Source organism: Helicoverpa armigera, chromosome 21 (genome assembly GCF_030705265.1).
Source record: "Helicoverpa armigera isolate CAAS_96S chromosome 21, ASM3070526v1, whole genome shotgun sequence".
NCBI lineage: Eukaryota > Metazoa > Arthropoda > Insecta > Lepidoptera > Noctuidae > Helicoverpa > Helicoverpa armigera.
In genome coordinates this window covers 6,933,180-6,956,264 of record NC_087140.1, presented here as the reverse complement: position 1 = coordinate 6,956,264, position 23,085 = coordinate 6,933,180, and the positions used below count along the sequence as shown (strand labels likewise).

At 35.3% G+C, this 23,085-nt stretch overlaps 1 protein-coding gene across 1 annotated transcript in view; it reads right to left on the bottom strand.

Annotated features, from left to right (window-relative positions):
- The window catches only part of LOC110373609 (transcription factor LBX1), a 55,003-nt gene that overhangs the window by 4,700 nt on the left and 27,218 nt on the right, over positions 1-23,085 (bottom strand). The gene's annotated exons all lie outside the window — the stretch shown is intronic.

Sequence of the window (23,085 nt, the reverse complement as noted above, 5' to 3'; positions counted from 1 at the left end):
TGGCTTAATTTTTCACCAATCTAAACGCATCCGATTTTTTTTGCAATGTCAGTTAATTTGCGCACCCACTCCTAATGAACTAATAAAATCAACGAAATCTGTACCCTTGCTAATGAGTAAATGAACGATCAAGGTTTCATACCTACATTAACACTAAATACTTCTCAAAAACGTAAAATCCTCCAGTTTAACATCCGTGGTTACCTCACTAAAGATCGTCGGTTGTATTAATCATCGCCTAATCGTATCCTTAGCGAATTCGGACCCCAATTACATGAGAATCAAACGGACAAAGTGCGAAAAAACAGCCGACCCCGAGACATCGTTAAAGAGTGAACAAAAAACTGAAAATCAGTCACGGGAGAAACACCTGACTGTAGTGTCACTCGGTGTAATGGATTATAAGATTTACGAAATTCTGGCTTTTTGAAAAAAAAAAAAACAGATATTTTAAGAGGACACATTTCAGAATTATATGCATCTATTGGAGTTTTTCATCGCTTAGTAGGTACTGTTTTATTAGAAGCTTCGTAGGTATTTAATTATTTCATACTAAAAGCCCTATGAATTGAAATATTAAACAACCTAAAGCGATAGTGAATAAGGAAAGAAATGAGAGATGGCAGGCTGCGGCAGGCATGTGACCTACTGCTGTGCGTCAAAACCGGGTAAGTAAATATAGTATGAGGCCTAAAGTAGTGATTCATCAATTTTGTTATTAAAACTATAAATTAACATAGTTATATGATTTGTTATGACAAGCTTATCAAACGATAAATGGATCACACAAGAACCAATTAAGACGAATTCGTTTAAAAATATCGCAACAAAAACTGCAATAAAATTAATTAGTTGCAGGTCTTTTAATTCTAAAACTGTTCATAAAAACATGAAAAGGAATAAAGCTCTTGAAATCGCAAGGTCGCAAGACAATCCGACCGCATCATTTATCAGAATTAAGTTGAATCTTAATTCCGACGCAGCTTCAAAAGCTGGAGAGAATCGAGACTTCCTCGATCGTTTTATTTTGTCATGGATGTTGCTTTACGTACTTAATTAATTCATCAATAACATCACGTAGGGTCTTGTGTGTGAGGGGCAACAATCTGACCCTTTTCTCTTTATAAAACATTTTTAAAATAACTGATACAAACATTCACGTAATATCCATTGCTTCTTGTAAAAAGGGGATTCCACAAAAAAGTTGAGTGAGCGTTCAATGTATACCTACCAAAGAATCTATAGTCTATAGTATCGTCATAATCAATGGAGTTGCGAGTTCTGAGCGGATCGATACGCACGTAATACCCTATTTAAAGGTCTCTTTTGTTTTGCATCGAACTAGGGTTAAGTGGCAACGGTTTGGGTGCAACTAGCCGGAGAATGGCGTGAATGGCGTAGTTATCGACTCGTTACGATAGATCAATGGTTTTTACGCCAATTAATTGGCTACCGTCATATTACGTCAGTAAGAATCGTCACACTTGGTACGTTGAACTTAAATGAGCTGGGAGTTTTCTTGGTATCCGATTTTCTTAAGAAATATTCTGGACCTTGCTTGGTGAGTCCACTTGAAAGACAAGACTAGCTATAATTTTTTTTTGGTCGATAATTTTTCAATCAGTGCTCGTGGCACTTGCTCGACGTAAACAATGTCGGTCTTAAAGGCGTACAAATCGTGATATTTGAACAATAGCACTGGACAGCTCCTTAACGATCACAAATTGAATGTCCTGTTTAGTTTTTTCCGTCGTACACCTTGTTATTCGGCATCTGAGACACAAAAGAGGCTCTTTTTCTTAGATCGCACGCTCATTCCGAGTTACATGCGAAAAAAGCGTAGCGAAATAAGGTTCTACGTATGCTGCATCGATTTTTTCTATCGATTGATTAAAGGATCGTCCTTTTTATCGATTTATTTTTAAAACGATTTGAAAACAATTACCGATTAGGTAACAGTTTAGTATTATGTTATTAATATAAATTTATATTTATTAATTGAATTTGCTTGTTCTGATTGAATCTCTGCAAAATTTGCCACTTTTGATTTAATTAGATAATTTCCGTGTGATTTACAAGTAGCCGTTTGGAAAAGGTCAAGACAATAATCAGATTTTCAACGTGCATAAGACTTTACACAATTGCCAATAATGTAGGTAGTCCCTACATGCTATTTTATTTTACTTTTTGACAAGCACAGGCTGCGTACTGGGAAAAGTGATTTTGCAAAACCTGTTACAAGCAAGAGTTATGATTACATTGTTAAAACAAACATGTCGGAGTAGTAAATTATGAACGTTTTAATTATTTTCTAGAACTTTTCATTAGTTAGTTGGGTTCTATTTTAAACTGAAGTAACGAATAAAATCACCTCTTGCACTATTTACAATCATGGTGCCTACTGGGGGGAAAAGTAATATACGCCTGGGAAAGATAATTATTTATAATCGATAACAACATTTACAAATAAAGGTAATTTCCCCAAAATAATATAAATAGATTAATCGGGTAAAAGGATATTATAGAATAGATTACTCGATAATATCCTTTTACCCGATTAATATGCAAAATGCATTCGAAAATGTAATTACGGGAACTATGCATAATCACCGGGTATCAAGCTACCAAAAAATAGAAATAAAGAAAAATTACGAAGTGGTTTGATTGCATGAATACGAATGAACGTGCTCGCTTTAATGACTGTTATTTTATATTGTTTTATAAAAACATTTTTTTTCGGTTACCGCGTTTTTGTTTTGAACAATCATGTTAATTTGAAAATGCTGTGACTTCAACGTGATTAGCGTTGACTAACAAATTGTTATATGATAATAATGTTATGTGTTGCTAATATGCGTGGACAAAAAGTTTAAATCACTACCGTATTTACAAGTTTCGAAACAATTGCGTGTGTTATCAAATGTCTTGTCGCGTGTAGCTTAAAGTTCTTGTCACTCATAATTGTTATTTAATTAAGTGCCATTCGATTCCTTCAATTATTGTTTAATTGCTGTGATATAATCATTGTTTTCTATTAAACAATTACATGCGTAGATTACGCGATTCACTCTGTAAAATTATTATGAATTTTGAAGCTATGACTAACAGGCACTCATTTAAATGTTGTTATACACAGCTAAGCGCTGTCAACATGACTAACAAAGTCTTTCAAAATTCTAACTATAGTTCCAACATGTGTCACTTAGTTTCAGTTTTAAAAAACGTCAGAATACGGTCATTATCAAAACATGGCACAAAGGGGATCCAGCTTAACGGGTGAGTTCTTACCACGGCCTATTTCAGCCGACTGCTGAAACTTGTAACGTAAACTACTTTAGTGTTGCCGCCGCAAAATGGCGCGTGACATATAAACGATGTTTTTGTTTCTTAATTAGGGATAAGTATCCGGTTAAGACGATTTTTTTGGATACAAAATTAGTTGTGTTTGAATGAGTAAAGCGGTGATACGTAGTGGTAATAGCTTCATATTAATCTTAATGATGAGAGTGAAGATCAAAGAAGATGGTTGAATTTTTTGAAGATTTTGCAAATTATGTGAATTAGCAGTGTCAAAAAGTTTTCTTTCATATCAGACAAAATTGTGAGGCAAAAATAAAAAAGCGGCAACTGCCAATTTGACAAACGAGTGAGCTGCGGTCGAATCGAATCGAAACGATCACAGCCGATTCGGTTTGTTGCGGTCGCTTCTCGGAATCCATGTCAAAATAATATTCGAATTCTTTCCATGATTGAGTTTTTTTGCGTATTTGGCGACCAGAATTGAATGTAAAAATAATAAAAATACTATTTTTCGGATGATTTCATTCGTTTTAATTGAACAGTCTTCGTGGTCGTGGGATGATGCGTAAATGTAAATCTGGCACGATTTCAATGCGCATGCATTATGATATCGATACGCGAATCGATGTAATAAATAGCCATTAGAAACCAGGGTTGCATCATAGTTATAATTTCAATGAGATTCTGTATTGCCTTTATGTGTTTAAATAATTTATTTTAACCATCCATTCTGGTAGTTTAGGTGATAAATCTAAATCAAGGGATTGGAAATAAATGACTGCTCTTTTTTGAACCAAAAATATTGGTAGTCAACATTGTTGGAGGAAATTGGTAAATATTGATGGATTGAAGAAGAGGCTTAATCTAATAAAACAATTGTACTTCGACCACATTCTCACGGGTGCTTTTCACACGGCCTGAACATTTGGGTGCTGGCCGCAACACGAAACACCTTCTGGTTTCACGGCCCGTTGGTCACCAGATTACTATGAAAAAATCAAATCGGTTTTTACAATAAAAATCGTGTTCAAATTACAACTCTGTTTGCAGTCATAGTTTATTTTGTAAGATATCGGTAAGCTTCGGTAAACCGCTGGGAAATGGTCAACAGAAGTCACTCACTTTAGAGTCCGCATGATTTTTTGTTGCAACGGGATTTCTAAATTTAGAAATCGTTTTGCCAATTCCATTTCGAATTGAACATAACTGCAGTAGCTGGGCACACTGCATAAAGGCCCAAAATCAGAAATTTCTCACGAATATAATATTATTTTTCACAAAAAAAACGTCAGTAAAATAAAATTGCTAGTTACTTACTTCGTTCTGCTTCACAACAAACAAAACGAGTCATAAAAACGTGCACGATATATCTACTCGATCATTACCGACCATTAAATTACTTTAATTAATTAATGGTTAATATCGTCGTGTGACAAACGCTCCGGACTTAAAGGTTGTCTGGCCCACGCCACAATGCCACAATGTCTCATTAGTAGCAATTAGTATGGCATAAATTACAAGACATTGTCTTTGGCGCGTTGGCGGTGTTCACAGCTATTAGTGTCTATGATACTTAGGAATTTACAGAAATTAATCTATGGATCATAGGTAATAACCTCCTTGCTTTATTAACATGCTTATTGTCTAACTCTTAACTATAATTGATTGGTATGTTTTCAATAAAACATTCTAGAATCAGCTATCCTTTTTCCAATTTTCCAAAGCGTCAAATTAAATGGCCATAAAATTCAAAGTATTTTTATAAACTCTTGCAAATTATTGCAATTATCATATCAGTTTCACGGCAATTTTATATAGAAAACAAATATTGACCAATAAAAAAAAAATAACAGACTAAAAACCTATCAAAGATGGCGCCAAAATACCAACGCAAAGACAAAATCAATTATCGAATGTTTTCAGCCACACAAATCATAGGCGCTTATTAATTGTCCGTGGTACGCATACCAGCACGGATTCTAATTTCGAATTTGAAAGAAAGCCCAGTGGTACAAAAAGGCGGCGTTGTGGACAAAAACGTTGCACGCGTGGTGTATTCCGGCAGTTAGTGCATACTCCGTGACTGCGTAACGACCGATGTTTATCGGATCGGCGTCTTTACCCAAGAAGCGGCTTGCCAGCAACATTACTAAAATGAATCTATGTGCTTTATTTAAATACTCTCTCGTTATTCATGCTTCCGTCTACATAATAGAGATGTACTTAGTAATTAAGTTGTCTGTGCTAAACAAAAAATACAATACATATTTTTTCGGACAGTCGGCAACGTTTGAAAACTTATGAAGTGACTGCAAAAAACATTAATAAATACGTAATTACGGATTGAATCGTGATGTGTGCTGCACTTATGTTCGCCCTTGTCACATTAATTTGTTACTCAGATTGGCAGTACGGAGCAGTCGTTTAGCATTTAACGCGAGCGACGGGTTTCGAGGCCACGTTGCGTACCTAATCAAAAATAAATAAATACATGCGTGGTTAAATGTACATTGCAGTTTATGTACCATTAAGATTCCTATCTTCACGCTGTTGTGCTGCATTTACAATACTTTGAATCTTCGTACAATAGACGATAATATGTGTACTTAAATGATTATTTAAATTGAAGCTGTTGACTATATTTTGCATGGAAATTATGGCAAAACCCTGGGACCTGCGATATACTGTATGGTATTATGTTCTGTGACTCACAGACAGTTATATTCCTTAGGGTTAAACGACTATTAAAAAGGCATAACTTAAATAAAATTACTGGTTAAACTTGATAGATTTGTGGATTATTAATAATGAATTCTTAGACATTAATTTTAAGCTACACAATATAAAATGCAATTCGCTAAGAATTTTAACAACGGTATTTTAATTGATTTTGCAAGTATTAAATATCGATATTTTATTACAAAACGCAATGTTATCATAAATAGAAATCAATTGAGCTCGTTGTACAAATGAAATCGTCTCTAATATACTTGAGTGACTTGGTCGCAAGACTTTGAAGTTTCAGTAGACTGATAACGTTTTTTAATACATCTCTTCAGAGTAAGGGTAGTCAAAACAAACCGTTTGAATCCCATTGAGAAGCCACTTGAGTTTATTGCCGTCCTTTATTTTATATTTACTGTTTTTATTTTTTGTCCGAAAGATGGCTGCGTTTAACCACTGTGCATCAAGTATTTTGAAGTGTTTTGGTGCACGTGACAGTACTAATTGAATTTTTTTTTGTAAAAATTAAGTTTCGGTTCATTTTCAGCATACATTGCCTTAGGGGCTTGTTAGACTTTACTAAATTCAGTCGTCTAAATGATGCAATGCGATTAATTGATATAATTAAACAAACCTAATTAGGCTACTTTTAATAAAGTGTAATAAGCCCTTCACTGTGGAGTTTAGGTAATAAATAACCGATTCTTCCGTAGTTTCTTGTAGAGAGATTGTGTTTTGACGTTATCTTCATTTAAATTATGTAACTTCACAAAAAGGAACTAGGTAAATGTCTTCATAAATCACTTCAATAATTAACTGATTGACCACAAGAATACAAAGCTAAAATAAATACTACAATTTTATTTAGGCATCGACTTTTATAGCCGAAAATTAACAGGTCAATAATACACAATGTATTTAATTATACATAATTAACAGCTAGTCTTTGTTTTATTTCAACTAAATAACAGTTTATATTAATTGTCAAATCAATTAGCTAAAATATTTGCTATTAAGTCTGTGTAAATATTGTTAATTAGTCTTTGTCTTTAACTTAGCAGTTAGATAATAACTTATGTTTTAATTATGATTAATATCTATGTCATAAAATATTCAAAACTCGTGTTGTATTTAGGATTTATTTCCACTTAATTACTGTTGAATTCTTTCGAGAAAAGTCTTTAACATTTTTCGTGTTCTGTCTACAACTTCAGTACTAAACCTAGGATGTTGCTTATCTACAGTACACTAATCAAAGATGAGCTTAACAGCATCTTTCTTCTAACAAAGGAGATACGCTTTCATCTCTTCACTAGAAATTTTAACGCCATTATAATATCAAAGTGCTACTATTTTGTTACGCAACAAACGTTCGCATTAGGTTCACTGGATACAATCTGAGGAGACATTTGTCTTTCCCACAGCGCACAGTGGGCGCGCCGCGGTCTCAGTCGGACATAAATCGAGTTTAACAACAATTTGTAAGTTGCGCGACACCGCTTTGTTCGGGACACACTTTGCGACTTGCGATCCGGAAAAATAATCGCAATTACCTAAAGCTGTAATCTGTTATGTAAGATGTACTATTGGGTTTTCTATTTGTTTGTCCCAATGCGTAATCGGATTGCGTTTGAATTGGGTTTATTTTATTGCGTGGCTATGCAATTTTTTTATAAGAAACCGTGTAATAATTGTCAAGTATATCTTTGAAGTCCTAAGCCCTTTACGTGGAGGTCTTTAAAGTAAGGTTTAAAAAAAGTTGAGTTTGACAAAGTACTTCATAAATCTTAATGGATTTTATAACAATACATTACATAACTGTTACCGTTAATGATATCTTCCAACATGACCATAATAATGTAATCAGCAGAATTCAATTACCGGCCATACAGACACAAACGCGCGAATTCACTTCATAAAAGAAAGAAAAAGGAATAAAAGAAAGAGGTTACCAAAAACCGGTAGCGTATTGCGTATAAATCACGACGAGGCAATAATGCGGTGCCCCCCGGGAACTTCGCCCTCCGAGAGAAATGCCTTCGACGAAAACACTTCCTTTTGTCACATAATTGCCTAAATTGTTATTAGACGGAATAAAGACATATTGCTGTGGGAGCTCCAACAACACGATATTTATAGACTGTAAGAGATGATCTTTTAATAGTGCGATACGGATGAATCGTTGTGTGCTGGTAATAATTTTTGGGGCGTTGCAAGGGAGATCTAGTTTGATAAATGATGTGATTTGGAGCTATTAAGACCGTTATTTGTCAGGTTTTTTTCTTGTTCTGTAGAGACTGAAGACTTTGTAACTGTTGCAATTAATTATTTGACATAGAGCGCCTTTGGTGCCGCTCTTCATAATTTTCAGTGGATATTTAATAATAAAGTAAATCAAATTATACTAGTGCCATCTATCATTTTAATGAGCCCTAACATCAATCGTTTAAAACAACATTCAGTACATTTCCTGGCAGCTCTCGCCGCAGTGTAATTCATAACGACCGGAATGTTGACAATGAAATCTCCTCCTAATAGTTTTACGAGTTTCAAATGAAGTGACACTTTAAAAATGTATTACAAACATTTCGGCGGCCAATAACAATAATAAAACAGAATATTTGTGTGCGGTCCAAACAAATCACTGCCATATGTTCGACACTAAAACCTACAACAAAACACCCCACTGACAGATATATTAGCGGCATTGCATTCACACAAAACCACGGAAGAGCTACACGTCACAACTAACTGCCACACGAATTTCAACTTTACACCTTTGACTTACGGACACAAATAAATTCTGTCGACCGCAAAGCTCATACATCTTAATTCACGACACTAAATCCAGCAGAGGGTAGACAGAATCTGGATATTTCATCAGTTAAAACTCGAAATATCCACTTTAATACGTCTGTTTGACGTATTTATGGAAATGCCATTTCTTTTCGTAAAAATCGTGCCATTTTTGTACTTGACGTAGTTTAAAAATAGAAAAAAAGATGCGATTTCGTATATTCTGTGTGGCATTTTGTGGCGTCAATGATCGATGTTCAAGTGGTTAATGTGATCTTGGCATTTGACATTTGGTTGACATTTTTCCCAACGTTTGACGACACAAAAAGTATATAAAAAAACTCCATTTACTTAGTATTTTTGGCAGAATTTTCCTAATTGCCCTAAACCAATTTGAGCGTAGTTCATTAACCTTTAAAACATACAGTGTGAGGTATAAGCAAGATTTTTTTGATGGCATCAATTTTGTCCCCCCGCGAACACATTTGTCGCAGTGTGCGTCACTAATTGAGACATATTGCGACGTGTGCAGTGCATCGCCACATTAAACATAGCTGAAGTCACGTTTGTTCAAGTAATGGGGAAACAAATAACTTCTGTTTTACTAACAACGTCAAGAAACGGAATACAGCTATTAATTTTTCATGTTGAAAAATGTAGCAGACATTTTGACTATCGTTATTAAATTAAATTCTAATTCAATTTGTTGAGTATTGCTGCTGTTTTGCTAAAGAGGAATCAGACTTGAAATATGAAACATATTTCAATGTAAGTATTCGCAGAAAGCTTGAGCCTGTTATTTCTGAAAAGCTTTCAGGCTATATAACTGATATTTCATAAGCTAATGAATCAGCCAGTAGACTTCAGTAGAGTCAGTTAGTTCGCACGTAGAACGTAACCATAGGCACTAAGGTACTTTTACGCACTAACATTTCTTATAAACCAGCACGCATAAATCGTAACGCCTAAATCCTTAATTTCAATTTGTCCAAATTCCACCGCAAATAAATAATCCCTCAAATAACGCTTTGGCGAATAAAACAAACGGCGCCTATTGGTTTCCGCACCGACACGGGAACAACGGGAAACCGGGAACAATTGTTGGCCGACAATTTAAACGTCGACGCCGAATTAGATTTATTTCCTCCCGGGATTTATAGCCGAGTCCCGGATGGCGCAACACTAGGGAGTACCGATGTAAGTCAGTTTTTCTTTAGAGTCGAATTGTTTTTGTGGCTGGTCCCTTTCTGTTTTGACTTTGAATGAATGTCATGTAAACTTATGTATGAGGGCTGAATATCTCCGCAAATTACTCTTTAACCTTCAGACTAAAAGCACTCGTTAAACGACAAGACATATTACAACATCTTTAAGTTTCTATAGCTGCAATTAAATGAAATTGAATCTGAATAACAATATGAATCTCCAATTACATAACTTCGTAGTTTCTTTACCAAAACCTCATTTAGGGTCAATTCCGAACCGTCAAGACTTGAAAACTAAATGGGACTTCACACAATATGTAGTTGTAAAGTCCATACATTATCTCGTTCTAAAACAAGCATTTAAAGCGACAACACGCGACCCTTTACAATCATTTGTCAAGCTAGCGATTCCGAGTCCAGTTACTGGGCTGTTCCAATCGGGTTGCAATCGATTTGTGTCAGGCTATTGACAAATTGATCGACTGTCACTAAGCAACGACGGATCAATGCAAAATAGGTGAGTGTGTTTTGTTTTCGAATGAGTTCGAACTAGACTTCATGTGTCAGTGAGTTCGGAATGTCAAGAATAAAGTTCTGTACTTGTTTTAGATATAATGTAGAGACAAGATGTAATGCTGAATAAGTGTCTTTTTGTATCTAAGTATAAGCTTTTATTTAAACTATAAAAATCAGCTACAAACACACAAATATCTCGTGTGAAACCGTTTGAAAGATAACTCCATTTATTTGAGCGTCCGTGGCCACGTGATTACATGTAAGTCACGTTCCGTCCGCGCTGCCCGGGATCCCTTTAGCAAACAAATAGTGCGAATCCCGGGATTAGGGTGACAATTTGAGCGGATAACACGGGATCGAGTTGAGAGCCGCGGCCCACGCTGGTAATTTGTTACAATTACTTGCCAGTCCCGTGAAGAGAATTGTTGTAAATTGCGTTTGTTTTATCCATGTTTTTTCAACATTAGCTGCTGTTTATGTTTTCTTTGCGTTTGATTTGATTGCTTGCTATAATAGATATTTATGTAGCTTTGTCTATAAAAACCTATGTATAGTCAGTAAGTCCCATAGCTTATAATTAAAATCTTTTACTTAAAATTTTTGTTTATAATTTTTACTTAAAATGACTCAATTATAATCTTGTAATACCTAGTTTACAATAACAAAAGTTAAATTTTACTATCTACTAAATGAAGACTACAAAATCTCGTTTCAATTCGATGTTCAAATAAGTTTTGTGTAGAAGCCTCGATACAACAGCGTAAGGCAACGATCGACTCCCCCAGACCGCCATTACTCGACTCTATTTGCTGAAACTAAAACTAAAGTAATCAACAGTTAACTTTGGCTCGCCTATTTGAACATATCAAGCGCATAGTGGATCGACCGACGGGTTTAAGCGGACAAAATTCACGCCAAAGTGAAAATTCGTTAGCGCGCGTTAAGGGCAATAGAGGGGGTAGCAAGGGGGTGGGTTGTCACTACAGGGGCGTTTTCCATTTCACGCTCCGTTCGCCGTTGATGACACCGCATTCCGGCGAGCAAATGGCTCGACAAATGAAGAGAGGGCGCAGTCGCGGACACGCCCTGCCACGTCATAATTGTCACTTCGGCTGTAGGGAGACTTTGCTCCCATTTGTACTGCAGCCTTTGTACTGACTTACTGACAAATTGATTCGATTTAGACCCTGTTGCCCTTGTCTCATAGACGGTGTCGAGCACCCCTTTAATTAACGTCGATACAGTTAAGTGTATGTTCGCTCTACACACTACGAATTACGTCCCGCGGATGTTTGCTTTCATAACCGATTGTGGTCATAAACAATGGAAAGTAAAGTCAAGGAGCGCTGTCATTGTTGAACATCAAAATGACGTAGAATTATTCCTCCGAGACAATTATTCTTTTCGCTCTTAATTGCTGGTCGTAACGTAAAAAACCGACTATCTAATAATGGGTAATTATATGAAAGAAAGGAAATACAATTTTATTTACAAATCGTGCATTCGTAATATTAATGTGGCTGTTATTTAAGTTAAGCGTCGTTCATTACATTCATTTGTTTAATCGAAAACCACTACATAAGTATAAACCCTGGAAAAGTACCTGAAAAATTCGATATGGTTTTAGCTTTACCAATAATTGGTTTCCTATAACTTTTATAAAGTCGTCTATAAAAAAACCATTAGCACAAAGTAGTGGACGCGTCGTTATAACAAGAATGTCTAATAAAACATCCATTAGCCGTCGGTATTTGTTACAATTGTTCCGTAACTGAGTATCGTAGGTATTTTCTTGTTCCACGATTGTTAAGCGTGGCTCGTGACAACTGTCGACACCTTGCAACCGGTTGTGATAGTAAAAACTATTCTTTTTGTCCACCTGACGGCGATGTGTTACACTGTGCGCGTGTTCGAAGTACACGTAGATACTAATAGACTGTAGTACATCCTTATTGTTGTACCCAATAATACAATGAGTAATGTTTTGTTAGCTAACTAAAGAGGTAATCGATGTGCGTTTCCCGATTAACTTCAACGGTCTATTCTTTGAAGTATGTAGGTAATTATTGATAGGTTGTTAAACTTTAAAACACAATATGGTAATAAATAAATACAGTCATAGACACGTTATTTTAATTAAACGAATAAACATCTGCTTGATGTAACGTAAAATTCTGGAAACTATTCGCACATTTGAATTAAGAATTGCCAATAAATCCTAGGAACATACTTTCACAGATACAAACTATGAAACAGTTGAAAGCGACAGTCGAATCCAGAAACATCATTTTGAATTTCGAACTGTCATTGAGTCTTCACACAATACATAGGTAAATGTCATTGATCAGCCAATAGGTAAGTTTTTCCGTTCGTGGAACAGGTGCTGCGATTGCTCCCGTTCCGCTTACTTCACAGTATTATGTAAAACCGCATTCCAGTAGTTGGTTGACTTGTATTTTCTTATGTGCGTCATTGACAAGCGTCGTTCTATCTGGTACACTGCGGGGAGTATGGCCGCTCCTTCTACAGGTGCTTTGAAACGGCGGCATCTCAGCTCGTGGAACGTAGAGATATCATCTGTCATTTTACGTGATTCGTAACGCCCGTGTTTTATACTCTGTGCTCTGAATTCCGCGCTTATTTTATGTACTGTGGCTTATATAGTTCGGGGAACTGGGGGTATATATTTTAGTAGTCTTTTTGCTTTCAACAGTTTTTGGATGTCACGCTACTGATTAATTTGTGGTTTGACACAAGCATTTGAAGAAGTAATTTGGGCGTTTCAATTCTAATAAACGTCACTTTTAATTTAAATTAAGATTTCAAACAACTCAAAACATAACTAAATAAACACGTTTTTATTTTCCCTAACAGCCAATAAACAAGCGCCCACAATTTATACCAAGAAACATAAAGAAACAAAGAAACGAAAACAGTCTAAACTGTAATTACACTTGAGTCGCGACTTGCTGAAAAATGTCCCTTCACTGACATTAGTGACATTTGTTATTGCTGAAGCAAGTGACAGCTCGTAAGTGGCGGGAATAACGCTCCGTTAGCTTGATTTGTGGACTTTAGGACAAAAAATGTTATTTCTTTGAAATATGATAGATGCTTTATGTTGCTAAATTATGTAGGATGTTAAGTAAGTAATCCGTTGTTATGAACGCTGAAAAAGAAACGTCGGCACAGATTATCAAATTCTTACTGTATATGAACGTCTCGGGCTAAAAATAGGTACTTATTGAGATAATAATTTGAGCATTTGTCTATGTTAGGCCAACATATGTTTTTTTATGTCCATGTATGTATACCTAGAAGTACCTAATCGTCGTAAATGTTGCCTAAGAATCCGTCAGAAAGATTTGACTAACTTTGACCCCACAAATTTTTAAGTCATCAAAACTTCTGCAAACATGATAAGAAGATTAGAAATAATTACAAATAAACTATCTCTACTTTGAACAAGAGTAATGAACGAGAATAACATTACATATCGTGAAAATCTCATCGTCCACAGTGATGCGTTTGGATGTTATTTAAATATAGATTGACGCTAATTAAATGGGCTCTTTGGAGACGCAGCAATGTGCCAGAGATCGGAGATCAGTAGGGATGTAAACACGCTGAAAATTATGTAATTTTTTTTTTTACATAACAAGTAAATGTAGCGGATCGTGTCTATAAATCTACTATTTTATAAGGAAACAGATACATGATCTAACTAATTTTTCTTTTGACCTGAGAATTAAAAAATGTAGAAACAATTTCTCATACAGGGAAGGCTTCAGTGTTAATCAAAACGATTGGTCTAGGCGGATTTATCGATTCAAACATTCAAGTCCAGGTTTACGGAAGATATTTTTCTTTACCTCAGTCTTTGGTGTCCAATATGTACCTTTTTAGAAATGAAACATAGAAAAGTTACATCGGTTCTAGCCTGACCCGCACACTCGTACTTGAGAGGCTAGTATTATATTTTAACCACGACTAAGAGGAAATGAATAACAGTCTAACTTGGCAATTGACGAGTCAACCCTATAGTTAGCTAAAGATCGTTTCAGTGAGATATAACTGATCCGAGATTTAGATTACAGATACATTTCCGAACAATCTGTTAACGTGCTATATTTTGAGATCAACCGTTTTGAATGCACGAATAAATTACTTCAGCAAAACGATTAACGACTGTGGATAGGGAGATAATAATTGGACATTAAACTGACTGTATTAATAAATATAGAAAGTAAGATGATTATAGTCATTATAATGTGTAATTATAAAATATTCCCCAAATTATTTATTTTTCATACAGTTTTAATTTCGCTCATGAATTTTTCAGTATTTATGGACACGTCACAACATATTTTAAGTATTAATACGATTCAAGAATGCTGTAATATTTTAATTTTAATATTAGAAATATAACAGCGAAAATATGGATAGTTACTTTAAGTTACATTCTCTTCTATAGGCAGAAGACAATTATAATTACACTAAAGTTATACCTAAGTTAGATAGGAGCCATCATCAGAATGACCGCCATATTTCAAAAAATAAAACCTTTTTTTATGACAAGCGCGCATTAAAATCACCGAGTGTCATTGTTGGCTGTATAAACAGTCCCCTTTGCCATATGGGCGGAACAAATATTATTTTTTACAGAACATTGACTCCAAGTGCTATATTACACAGCTGAAGAGCAAATCAGAAAGTGATTTTTATTGGTGGTCATCGACACTTGATGGAATTTGATGAGGATATATTGAGGGATCCTTAGCATTACTAATTGTTTGTGACAACTCAACTGTATGAAAAAGAGGACAGAGTTATTGACTGATGGGTACCAATATTGTATCGGTGGATAGCGATAGGAATTTGACATTAGACTCATACAAGTCATGTCAACGTCAACGATCGCTTTTTGTTTTACGAAAATGGTGTAAGGAAAGGCATGCTCTAATTATATAAATAAGTAGGTACATGTTTCGTCTCACTTTATTCATCAACTAACCGTTTTCCCGCGGTTTCACCCGCGTCCCTTGGGAGCTACTGCCCGCACCGGGTTAAAATATAACCTATGTTACTCGCAGATAATATAGCTTTCTAATGGTAAAAGAATATTTAAAATCGGTCCAGTATTGTTTGAGTTTATCCATTACAACCAAACAAAAAAAGTCTTCCTCTTTATAATATTAGTATAGATATCCTTACGATTTAACTTGAAACGATTCTAATAAATTCAATACGAGACCAAATCACCGCATAACGCGAACGCTAAAACTAACCGAACATCAAAAAGTCCCACCCACACATTTTATAGGCTCAATAAATTTCCCATTCACGGAGTTTTCGCAATGAATTCCCGCGGGATCATAAAGCGGGGCGCACACTGAACGCGACATCGGTACACAATGCCCCGTCATTTTCCAAACCACTACGTTGTAGGAAGGTATTGTACGCACTTTTGTTAAGAATGGCGCGGTATTCGGCCTTTGTTGTGGGTAATAGTTTTATGTTTGTTTTAGTAGCTTTGTGGTCCGTTTTTTTTTGGGGTAAATTGTATTTTTTTTTGGGGTCGAATAAAATGTTTAGTGGAGTGAAAGGATTGGTGAAATTAGATTAGTTTTTTTATTTTATTTTATTACAATTCAGTAATGGAGATTCATTTATGTTGTAGACGCGACAATCCGTGATGATGTCTGATGAGATTTTTGAATAGAAAGAATTTTAGTAACACCCTTCATCCAATTAAAATCTTCTACAATTGTTATTGGTCACCAATACTGGTTCCAACCTTGGCTATGCATCCACATGCATGCCAGATAAGATCTGTCACAACATTGTGACTTGCCACACGCAACAGATGTCATATCTGATATCACTATAACTGAGCATGTTCGCCATCATAATTGAATGAGCATGTTTCGAATTCATTTTGTTTTATCTGTTTAGACATAATTATTGCTTATATAACGTACAGCGATTGAAATTAATGCCTATGTAGTATTGAAATATCACGGTTTGCATGACGCCCGCCTATTTGCGATGGCGAATGGTAGCACAGTATGTCTATGTAGTAAGTATATGGTGTACCTATTGTTTATGCAACTTTGATATCTAATTGACCATGATTGTCATACCTAAACGTGACTATGTAAACATGTTTATAGTTTTATGCCTAACGTACAGGAGCAATGAAGACAAAAAGATGAAACTTGAACGATTTGATGAACTTCAAAAACACGTGTTTGTATCAACCCCTGTTTAAACTGAAGCATCAAAGCACAGTTTATAAACATTAATTACAATAAAAAATATGCCAGTTAAATCAACCAAAAAACAGCAAAAAATCACATTACAACTGGTCCCCGGGCTCAAATTTAACAAAATGCGCAATCGTGTTGAAGCGTAGCAAATCACCCTTCCCTTGGTATAACATTAGCAGAGATTAGGGGCTCCTACCAATGTTGTCTTTAGCTTAATGAGTTCTTGCTTAACACCCCACACATTGCGTAGTACCCTTTACATCTTTGCATGTTTGTTCAAGCATTAACAGCATTGAAAAGCTTCGCAATCGTAAAGCTCGCTAAGTGTGAATGATATTGCGAAATAATTCGATGCTTTGTTCAGAGGTGCATAAAATTGAATTCTGTTCAATAAAAGTAGTGACGCAAGTGTTAGGGCTTGCCGTTAATTAATTCTCACACTGTTTGTGTTTATTATTGAAGCTGTTGTGAACGTTTTAAGATTATTGCACGTTATACTGAGGGAGGTAGGTAACATTTAGGTAGTAAGTTAGCAAATTCTAAACTGAATAAAGTAGATAACGACAAAAAAAAAACACTAAAATGCACGCTAAGATTATAGCAACCATACTTAATTGAATTCGATCTATCTACAACTTACACAGAAACGTTCAAGAAACTTAGCTGCTTTCCTTATCAGCACTTTCCGACGTCGGTAACTTATTCTTAGCGAAAATCAAATAAGAATTAGTTCCATGCGCAATCAGAGCTAGGGGGTACAATTAGGGTAGTTACGTCGCGTTTCGCCGTCGACGGCGACGGTCGCGTGCCGCGGTATCGCGCGTCCGATCGCGCGTCAATCCGCAGTGCCGCACGACACCGCGACAAATCACTGGAATTACGAACTAGCCCTCATTAGCAGCTATATTTCAGAGAGAAACAACGAAACGAGGACAAACTGTTGGCTGTCGTGCGTTCCTTACATCAAAATTTATATTGGTGGGTTGGTTATAAATAATGTGACTACTCATGAGAAATGGGCTAGTTAATTGAAAAAATGTAGCTAGTGCTACAGCTACAGAATTAGCGGCTCCTACTTTATTTTCGCTATTCTTTAGGTTTAGTTGCAATGATAATTGTTATTCGATTGAAATAAACATTAAAAAATTATGGGGCTTGTACTTTTATGAAGATGCCGACCGACCAATGCGTATGGTGTCTGATTAACGCGCCAGCGGCATGCGGCATAGCGGCAATAAACGGAACAACAACACATTGTGCACCTCCCACTGTACACAAAACGACTTTTTCAACGTCCTACTCAAATATTAGGCCGGACACACACCGCCCGAAAGAAAAAACAGATAACGAGTTGCACTGCTACCGGTCAAAGCAGCCGCCCGTGCCGCCGACCAAGTAGGGGCGGGGCGCGTCACGCATAAAACAAACTGAAGCGACGCGCGCGACCGGGACAGCGCGATGCCGCATCCGCGCGCTACGAGAGACGACAACAGCCCGGTGCTACACACACCTAATTTAAAACTCGAAAATAAATTGATGGTGAGTTCAAAACAAACAGATATGGCTGACAAAAAAGGACGGCCGCATACGAAATCTTCATTAGCGAGTGAGCTAGAACAAGGGCGCCGGCGAACGTTCCTAATTTAAAAATATCGAAGGCAATCGCGACCGTGATTCGACATTAATACGGGTTTTGTAAAATTCTCATTTCTTATTCATTCACCGGTGATGATTTTTCATAAAAGGGAAACAAAACAGTATGACGCTGCTGAATTGCGATCGTAATGAATGAGCTCTGGTTATTAGCAAATTGAGGCCGTTAAAATGAAATTATCTCTTAGTAGCTTCGTTTCAAACGTAATTAATGACGCAATGAATCTGTGGAAATCTAGTGGAGGATTAAATTAGCCTGTATTGTAGAGCTTACTAATTATTTTTTACTTCTGCTTTAATTATTCGGTCGGATTAAGATTACCGTTATGCAGATATCGCTTGCATGAAGCTGTGTAAGGACCTAGTATGTACTTATTTATAACATAAAATATTTTACCTTGCTGAAGTTGCACATACGAAGAAAACCTGAAGTTTAAATTCCAAATTAAATTCTATTGCAACACAAAAAATCCTAATCGCACATAATTTTGACTAATTTTTTAAACGTTAAAGCCCATCAAAATATTGTCGTCTCCATCATCAGCAAAAAATCTCAAGAAGAGACTTCATAAAACTTTTTGCATTGCACTTCAACCGTAAAAAGTTGCAGATAACTTTTTCCAGCTCTTTTTTGCCGTGGGTTGGCGCCAATATTTTGACAGACGCGCAACGAGGCAACACTAAACAGACGCCGGTGTTGCCATCATGTTATGAAATATTACTAAGTGGTAGTTTTGATAAGCGGCCTTTTTGCTGCACCGACTGTGTGTACTCCCTTGATCTTCATGTAATGGCCTTATTTGATTTATTGAAGTCTTATTGTGTAATGTAAGTTGATTTATGTAGAGCAAAGTGGGGATTGTATGTAACTAAATATACCTATGTACAAAAAAGATGTATAAATGACTACGTACTTAAACCTAACTACGTCTAAGAAAATTGCTAATATAATAATTGAATTAGGTAAAACTATGGTTGCAAGATGTTTAAAAAAAGCTGCACAAATTAAAAGTACCTAATTGGTGTTGTTACAACCCAAATTTACTGCTCTACTAAAAAAAAAAAAAACTGGGAATGTCACACTAGTTTCCTAAAACAGCTAACAGAATTAATGTGCTTACAAACATACCACCCACAGCAGCTGAGCAAAAAGTGCGGAAACAATATCTCAGAATGCTTCACAATAGACGTTATTGCACAAGTTGTTGACTTTCAGTAAAAACAAAGGCTTCGGGTCACGACCACACGTATGAGTTACTGAGAACTTTGGTTAAATAGGACGTTTTTGTTGGTGTACTAGTTTGGACTGTGTTTTATTTAGGGTGATTTATTCCTTTTTTTTGTGGGGCGAAAAAGAAATATTTATTTATTACGTATTAGAAGTAAATTAAGGAGCAATTAGATCATTTAATACCAAGAAGACTATAAAAAATCTGAAACAAATGTATTTAAGAACAGTTAAATATTTATTTTATATTAAAAACTTTTTACAAGATAAAACTGACTTCAATATCTATACCAAAAACCTACCAGACAAATACCATCTTGAAAACTACATCAAATCTATTCAGCCAAATTGATATAATCGCACAAAAACATACATGCATGCAGAACCTCCTATTTTTGAAAACGGCTAAAAACAACCATACTTGATTCACATTATATTAATATAATACAGACCAAAGCCGCGGCCTTAACCAAAGCACTTCAATAATAAAGAGCTATTTGTTGCGTTTAATGACGAAACATCTTGTTCTACCGGCAAATTGGTAACCCGACCCCGTGACCCCGTGTGTGGCCGACCGCGGGGGGCGCAGGTCTTAGTGTGCGCGCTGCCTTATGTTGTGCTATCATTGTGAATAGGAAGCTTTCGATTTTTAAATTTCGTTCAATTTTTTTTAATTCATTTGTTTTAAAATTGAACGTACATTTTTGAATTTCGAAGTTGGCTCTATTTTTTTATTTAATTTTGTTTTAAGGCTGGACGTTAAAATAAAATGTAAATAGGTTGGCTGAGTAATTAAAAATCTGTTGAACACATGAGTGCAAAAGAAGTAGGTACTAAGAAACCCTTCTTTGTAGTCGAAAAAAATACACAGACCCCGAACCCAATATGTAAATTGGAGTTTTTATTGTCTGTTTAAAATTGTCTGTTAGCCATATATCTATTTTGAGCTTTTAAAGTTTGTAAATAAACTTTATTTAAAATTGTCTGTAACATATTTGTGAGACTTTATCATTTTCTGCTCTTTATCTTGCTTAGATTTTCTTGTCTATAGGAAGAGTTTTGTTGATTTTCAATATCAACAAAAATTAAATTAATTTTCAGAACATACAACCAAAATATTCCACATCACACAAATTAACAACAAATTGCGCCAACAATTATTCGTCTTCACAAAACAAAACAACGGGGCCACATTACATACAAAACACGAGGATTATGAGGCAAGGTAAGAAAACTCGGAGTATCAATTAGAGTATGTGTAATGAAGCAACTGTTCGTAATGAGATATAACTTGATACTGCGTGAGTATCAACCCTTGTGTGTGTTGCCAGTTGTAGGAGCCAGCGAGTTGTAGAGCGAGGTGGAGTAAGGAGGTTTTGTTAAAAGATTTTTTAAATGTCTGTACAATATTTGGAGGTACTTGGTAAAATTGTTATGAAATGTACGATAGTTTGGAATCGTTTTTTGGATACTGCAAGACAGTAGAAGCGGAAATATTTGCAACAGTTGAAAATCGTTTGTATGAAATTAATCAGACATAGGTAAGTACCTAAAATGTGCAGGTTCATTCCAAATAAGTAATTGTTTTGGAATTGCAAAAAAAATCTCAGCGGTATGATTGATTCTCCGTCTTAATTTTCTTGCTTATTAAAGTTTATAACCACTATTTGTAGGAATCTCTCTTCGCCTATAAACTATACTCTTTACTGCCGGTATCTCAAGCACATGTAATTTATGCAAAACTAGGTAACCTTTACAACATCGTTAACTCACATCTTTGCTAACGATTATTATATCTACTATTGCCAGTAATTGGGTTTGTTACTACCATATTAAAGGGGTTACCATAGTTACCGGCCCATAAATAATTTCAAATTGAATATGGAATAAGTAACTTTATAACATATTATTCCAAGAAAAAAATGAATAGGTAAATTGATACGTTCGTTTTTCAAAAACAAAAGAACGATTAAAAAAATAGGTATGTTTATTTTTTTATGACATAAAGTTTAAAACTCATAAGGTTGAATGTAAATAAGCTGTCATTACCGTCACAGTTAACAAGTTGCAATAAAAACAACAATAATAAACACTGTGAAAATAAACTTTGTACATTGTTTTTGTTGGAAATGGAGGGAATAAAAAAATTCTAGTTCACGACAGCCCTTATTATCGGAGCTTGCGTGACAAAGCCAGCCATCTTTACGACCGACTTATGTGACGTGGCCACGCGAAGTCGCATATTGGTACTCATGGGTGCCTTGCATACATTGCTCCTTCACCACTGTACTAAAACTCGACAGTTAACAAACACCCATCAATGTATTCAAAAAGGTATTCTATTGATTACCTCAGCCTATATTTTAACCTTTTATTCGGACAAGACTTGGGTAGCTACATAATTATACTTTTAAAAATCTCCTTTTAGATATTAAAATTACCGTAAAAGTGGTATAGAGCACCTTTTCATTATTGTAAAATGACTTAATTATGCATAGATATGTATCGAAGCTTTATGCCTTTATTATAAAGTTGTAATTAAATGAATAATGGAGCAATTATCGATTGGACGTTAATTTTTGATAATTTTGTAACATGCGTTTTAATGTTCGATGCGTGTCTTTGGAATGTTGTTATTCATGAAAACCCCGTATTACTTTTTAGTGGCTGAAGATCGAGCAAAGTGGCGAACCTTGGCGATTGATATGACTACAACGACGTTTAGGTAAGTACCTATGCGTTCGAAATTAATGTGTTGTAAAGATTTTCATTCTAAATCATATTATACTTGAATTTAATGATCCGTTAAAAATTAGATAGCGTCAAAGATATTTAAAATTTCACCCATAGCGAGGGTGGGCTCTAAAGAATTACAAAAAAAATAAGTTGTTATAAAATAACATGCTTATTGCTGTCTCAAACAAACCGTCGCGTCGACAATTATCGAGACAGTATACTTAAATTGCATTTATTTATAAAAAACAAAACATGGATGTGCTAAATATGAGCAGTTTTTGTGACATTCATATAACGTCATGTTATTACTGTTGTACTTACTAAAAATTATAAGTCATTGTACTTACTAAAAATTATAGTGTTTTTTTTTTGTAATTTTGTGTTAAGACTATAATAGTTAAAAGATTTTTGGGGAACTATTTGAACGGATACATTTTTGAAAAAAAAAAACTCCTTTGCCGTTTATTTTTCTATGTATCTATGTGAAGAGATTGAAGAAAGAGAGCTACAGATTTTAGATTTTATTTTAGTTGGAAAAAAGCATGTTATAGGGGACTCCTGTACCCAGGGTAGTGGAGTGACATAAATAAAGAATTGTAAAATAAGAGCACATTCCTAATAACGCTCATATTATTCCTTTCATACACACTAAGTAGAC